At 45.9% G+C, this 6,386-nt stretch overlaps 3 non-coding genes across 3 annotated transcripts; all 3 read left to right on the top strand.

Moving 5' to 3' along the window:
- Nucleotides 1-1,408: 1,408 nt before the first annotated feature.
- On the top strand, nt 1,409-1,599 carry LOC130326402 (U2 spliceosomal RNA). Its single transcript, XR_008871007.1, has one exon. It is a non-coding gene; the product is annotated as a U2 spliceosomal RNA (small nuclear RNA).
- Nucleotides 1,600-3,690: 2,091 nt separating this feature from the next.
- On the top strand, nt 3,691-3,881 carry LOC130326401 (U2 spliceosomal RNA). Its single transcript, XR_008871006.1, has one exon. It is a non-coding gene; the product is annotated as a U2 spliceosomal RNA (small nuclear RNA).
- Nucleotides 3,882-5,969: 2,088 nt separating this feature from the next.
- LOC130326399 (U2 spliceosomal RNA) lies at nt 5,970-6,160 on the top strand. Its single transcript, XR_008871005.1, has one exon. It is a non-coding gene; the product is annotated as a U2 spliceosomal RNA (small nuclear RNA).
- The last annotated feature ends 226 nt before the right edge of the window (nt 6,161-6,386 follow it).

Here is a 6,386-nt window from a genome sequence, read left to right as displayed (position 1 = left end):
GTGCGAGGCCCTTGCTAAATTCTGTGCACAGACTTTGAGATCTATACTTTAGACTGTATCTAAACCTGCTCCAACATGGACTGACATTCTGGCCTACTTTCAGCCGATGCGACTTGTCTGTCGCTGAACAGTCGCTTTTTATGTATTCAGCACCTATGTATAATGTTGTAAAAATGCTCTAGAAGCTAAAGTCGCAGAAATGTCACACATATTTGGCCTGCAACTTTCTGTGCGACAAATTCAGACAGGAAAAATCAGTATAAATCCTTAGAAAATTATCCCCCAGTGTCTCCATCTGCTGGCGGTATTGAATAAGCATTGCTGCACTGATGGGGTATGCATTAGACAAAAAAAAAAGAAGAAAAAGAAGAATAATACGCCCAGAAAAGAGGCGAAAAGGAGAAAAACGTAAAAAAACGTGAAAAAAAAGTAAGAGGAAGAGAAGGGAAAAAAAGGTGGAAATGGGTTTAAAAGTGATTTCGGCGGAGAAATATATATATATATATATATATATATATATATATATATATATATACGCGCACACACACACATATATATAAACGTATTCTCCGTTGAGATATTGCAGCCGCTGCTGTGTCCAGGCCCAGGAGCCTTAGCACTGTGCTGTGATGTCACTCAATACCACTGACATCACTAGGTGTAAACAACATCTCTCCTTTGCTGTGTATGTGACTATGGAGCTGTTTGGTGATGTCGTCTATTATGGCCTTCATAGAAGCAACAGGAGATTGTTGCATCCATCTAGAACCCTCAGAACTACAGTGCTATGATGTCACTCACTTCCACAGGCCTTGCAGAGTGTAAACAACAACAACCCAGCTTTGTTGTGTATGTAACCATAGGGATTTGTGATGTCACCTAGAACCTTCACAGCAGCGACAGCTTTATGAGGAGCATCAGCACTGCTCTGCCTGAGCAGAACCATCACCGCCATAGGTTGTCAAATAACCCGGATTTAACCCACACAGGTAAGTCCAATGGGGTGCAGGCATGTCCTCTATGCTTACAGCTTCCCGTGGGTGTTGGTTTGATACCGTTTGGGGACAGCCAAGGAGGCATCTGCAGGCAACAAAGGTAGGTGTGTGCTTGTGTGTGTGTTTCCTATGCAGATCCTAAGCCCAGTGTCACATGCAAGTAGGAGGAGTAAGAAGGGTTCCTGGCAAATCCGGGTTATGGATTGCATTTAAAAAGGCCCCGTGGGAGTGCAATGGGCCCCTGTCTTGCTGCTTAGCAATAATGGTATGGGTTTAGGTTCTGCTGTGTGTACTGGTGGTTGACTGCCCCCCAGCCCAGAGTGTGCATGGAAAATTGTCTGGCAGCCTCCCTGACAGCAAGCAGTGATAGTGCCCATGAAGGGGACCTTGTTGGGCCCGCCCCTTTCACGGTTATCGCTTCTCGGCCTTTTGGCTAAGATCAAGTGTAGTATCTGTTCTTATCAGTTTAATATCTGATACGTCCCCTATCTGGGGACCATATATTAAATGGATTTTTGAGAACGGGGGCCGATTTCGAAGCTTGCTTCCGTCGCCCTATGCATTGACCCGATATGGCAGTATCTTCGGGTACAGTGCACCACCCCCTTACAGGGTTAAAAAGAAAGATTCCTACTTTCATTGCTACCTGCTTGCTGGCTAGCCAGCTAGCCAGCCCTGTGGGCCTTGCTGCTGCTGCAGCCAAAAAACAAAAGGTGGTGCTGCTGCTGCTTCTGCTGCTTCTGCTTCTGCTTGTGTCTGGCCCCTGTTGGAGCGTCCAGGCACAGGACTTCTGCTGCTGCTGACTAAATGGCCTCCTTAATTGGATCATTTGAGTAGCCAGCACACCTGTGCAGGTAGGGCATGACATGATAGGCAGCTGCCTTGATAGCGGGTGGGTGCTGAATGTTCCTAATTGACAAAATAAGATTAATGCTTATGAAGAAATATAAAATCTCATCCCTTCCCCAATATCGCGCCACACCCCTACCCCTTAATTCCCTGGTTGAACGTGATGGACATATGTCTTTTTTCGACCGTACTAACTATGTAACTATGTAACATAACATGGGGGGGGGGGGTCTCCTGGCTGTTCACACAGGTGTGTCATTGCTGTACATTGACCATGCATTGCTTCTGTGGTATTGCAAAGGCAAAGACAAATGCTTCCAGCCATCCATTGCACTAATGGATTGGTCATCAGCTGGCTGTCTATGTCCCGCATCAATATAGACCAAAGTACAGAGGGTTAGGCTATGCTATTGTGCACCTACCTGATGCATCAGAAGGTGCGAGGCCCTTGCTAAATTCTGTGCACAGACTTTGAGATCTATACTTTAGACTGTATCTAAACCTGCTCCAACATGGACTGACATTCTGGCCTACTTTCAGCCGATGCGACTTGTCTGTCGCTGAACAGTCGCTTTTTATGTATTCAGCACCTATGTATAATGTTGTAAAAATGCTCTAGAAGCTAAAGTCGCAGAAATGTCACACATATTTGGCCTGCAACTTTCTGTGCGACAAATTCAGACAGGAAAAATCAGTATAAATCCTTAGAAAATTATCCCCCAGTGTCTCCATCTGCTGGCGGTATTGAATAAGCATTGCTGCACTGATGGGGTATGCATTAGACAAAAAAAAAGAAGAAAAAGAAGAATAATACGCCCAGAAAAGAGGCGAAAAGGAGAAAAACGTAAAAAAACGTGAAAAAAAAGTAAGAGGAAGAGAAGGGAAAAAAAGGTGGAAATGGGTTTAAAAGTGATTTCGGCGGAGAAATATATATATATATATATATATATATATATATATATATATATATATACGCGCACACACACACATATATATAAACGTATTCTCCGTTGAGATATTGCAGCCGCTGCTGTGTCCAGGCCCAGGAGCCTTAGCACTGTGCTGTGATGTCACTCAATACCACTGACATCACTAGGTGTAAACAACATCTCTCCTTTGCTGTGTATGTGACTATGGAGCTGTTTGGTGATGTCGTCTATTATGGCCTTCATAGAAGCAACAGGAGATTGTTGCATCCATCTAGAACCCTCAGAACTACAGTGCTATGATGTCACTCACTTCCACAGGCCTTGCAGAGTGTAAACAACAACAACCCAGCTTTGTTGTGTATGTAACCATAGGGATTTGTGATGTCACCTAGAACCTTCACAGCAGCGACAGCTTTATGAGGAGCATCAGCACTGCTCTGCCTGAGCAGAACCATCACCGCCATAGGTTGTCAAATAACCCGGATTTAACCCACACAGGTAAGTCCAATGGGGTGCAGGCATGTCCTCTATGCTTACAGCTTCCCGTGGGTGTTGGTTTGATACCGTTTGGGGACAGCCAAGGAGGCATCTGCAGGCAACAAAGGTAGGTGTGTGCTTGTGTGTGTGTTTCCTATGCAGATCCTAAGCCCAGTGTCACATGCAAGTAGGAGGAGTAAGAAGGGTTCCTGGCAAATCCGGGTTATGGATTGCATTTAAAAAGGCCCCGTGGGAGTGCAATGGGCCCCTGTCTTGCTGCTTAGCAATAATGGTATGGGTTTAGGTTCTGCTGTGTGTACTGGTGGTTGACTGCCCCCCAGCCCAGAGTGTGCATGGAAAATTGTCTGGCAGCCTCCCTGACAGCAAGCAGTGATAGTGCCCATGAAGGGGACCTTGTTGGGCCCGCCCCTTTCACGGTTATCGCTTCTCGGCCTTTTGGCTAAGATCAAGTGTAGTATCTGTTCTTATCAGTTTAATATCTGATACGTCCCCTATCTGGGGACCATATATTAAATGGATTTTTGAGAACGGGGGCCGATTTCGAAGCTTGCTTCCGTCGCCCTATGCATTGACCCGATATGGCAGTATCTTCGGGTACAGTGCACCACCCCCTTACAGGGTTAAAAAGAAAGATTCCTACTTTCATTGCTACCTGCTTGCTGGCTAGCCAGCTAGCCAGCCCTGTGGGCCTTGCTGCTGCTGCAGCCAAAAAACAAAAGGTGGTGCTGCTGCTGCTTCTGCTGCTTCTGCTTCTGCTTGTGTCTGGCCCCTGTTGGAGCGTCCAGGCACAGGACTTCTGCTGCTGCTGACTAAATGGCCTCCTTAATTGGATCATTTGAGTAGCCAGCACACCTGTGCAGGTAGGGCATGACATGATAGGCAGCTGCCTTGATAGCGGGTGGGTGCTGAATGTTCCTAATTGACAAAATAAGATTAATGCTTATGAAGAAATATAAAATCTCATCCCTTCCCCAATATCGCGCCACACCCCTACCCCTTAATTCCCTGGTTGAACGTGATGGACATATGTCTTTTTTCGACCGTACTAACTATGTAACTATGTAACATAACATGGGGGGGGGGGGTCTCCTGGCTGTTCACACAGGTGTGTCATTGCTGTACATTGACCATGCATTGCTTCTGTGGTATTGCAAAGGCAAAGACAAATGCTTCCAGCCATCCATTGCACTAATGGATTGGTCATCAGCTGGCTGTCTATGTCCCGCATCAATATAGACCAAAGTACAGAGGGTTAGGCTATGCTATTGTGCACCTACCTGATGCATCAGAAGGTGCGAGGCCCTTGCTAAATTCTGTGCACAGACTTTGAGATCTATACTTTAGACTGTATCTAAACCTGCTCCAACATGGACTGACATTCTGGCCTACTTTCAGCCGATGCGACTTGTCTGTCGCTGAACAGTCGCTTTTTATGTATTCAGCACCTATGTATAATGTTGTAAAAATGCTCTAGAAGCTAAAGTCGCAGAAATGTCACACATATTTGGCCTGCAACTTTCTGTGCGACAAATTCAGACAGGAAAAATCAGTATAAATCCTTAGAAAATTATCCCCCAGTGTCTCCATCTGCTGGCGGTATTGAATAAGCATTGCTGCACTGATGGGGTATGCATTAGACAAAAAAAAAGAAGAAAAAGAAGAATAATACGCCCAGAAAAGAGGCGAAAAGGAGAAAAACGTAAAAAAACGTGAAAAAAAAGTAAGAGGAAGAGAAGGGAAAAAAAGGTGGAAATGGGTTTAAAAGTGATTTCGGCGGAGAATATATATATATATATATATATATATATATATATATATATATATACGCGCACACACACACATATATATAAACGTATTCTCCGTTGAGATATTGCAGCCGCTGCTGTGTCCAGGCCCAGGAGCCTTAGCACTGTGCTGTGATGTCACTCAATACCACTGACATCACTAGGTGTAAACAACATCTCTCCTTTGCTGTGTATGTGACTATGGAGCTGTTTGGTGATGTCGTCTATTATGGCCTTCATAGAAGCAACAGGAGATTGTTGCATCCATCTAGAACCCTCAGAACTACAGTGCTATGATGTCACTCACTTCCACAGGCCTTGCAGAGTGTAAACAACAACAACCCAGCTTTGTTGTGTATGTAACCATAGGGATTTGTGATGTCACCTAGAACCTTCACAGCAGCGACAGCTTTATGAGGAGCATCAGCACTGCTCTGCCTGAGCAGAACCATCACCGCCATAGGTTGTCAAATAACCCGGATTTAACCCACACAGGTAAGTCCAATGGGGTGCAGGCATGTCCTCTATGCTTACAGCTTCCCGTGGGTGTTGGTTTGATACCGTTTGGGGACAGCCAAGGAGGCATCTGCAGGCAACAAAGGTAGGTGTGTGCTTGTGTGTGTGTTTCCTATGCAGATCCTAAGCCCAGTGTCACATGCAAGTAGGAGGAGTAAGAAGGGTTCCTGGCAAATCCGGGTTATGGATTGCATTTAAAAAGGCCCCGTGGGAGTGCAATGGGCCCCTGTCTTGCTGCTTAGCAATAATGGTATGGGTTTAGGTTCTGCTGTGTGTACTGGTGGTTGACTGCCCCCCAGCCCAGAGTGTGCATGGAAAATTGTCTGGCAGCCTCCCTGACAGCAAGCAGTGATAGTGCCCATGAAGGGGACCTTGTTGGGCCCGCCCCTTTCACGGTTATCGCTTCTCGGCCTTTTGGCTAAGATCAAGTGTAGTATCTGTTCTTATCAGTTTAATATCTGATACGTCCCCTATCTGGGGACCATATATTAAATGGATTTTTGAGAACGGGGGCCGATTTCGAAGCTTGCTTCCGTCGCCCTATGCATTGACCCGATATGGCAGTATCTTCGGGTACAGTGCACCACCCCCTTACAGGGTTAAAAAGAAAGATTCCTACTTTCATTGCTACCTGCTTGCTGGCTAGCCAGCTAGCCAGCCCTGTGGGCCTTGCTGCTGCTGCAGCCAAAAAACAAAAGGTGGTGCTGCTGCTGCTTCTGCTGCTTCTGCTTCTGCTTGTGTCTGGCCCCTGTTGGAGCGTCCAGGCACAGGACTTCTGCTGCTGCTGACTAAATGGCCTCCTTAATTGGATCATT

Source organism: Hyla sarda, unplaced genomic scaffold, assembly GCF_029499605.1.
Source record: "Hyla sarda isolate aHylSar1 unplaced genomic scaffold, aHylSar1.hap1 scaffold_2843, whole genome shotgun sequence".
NCBI lineage: Eukaryota > Metazoa > Chordata > Amphibia > Anura > Hylidae > Hyla > Hyla sarda.
Note: the sequence above shows the minus strand (reverse complement) of the source record. Positions and strands in the feature narration are given on the sequence as shown.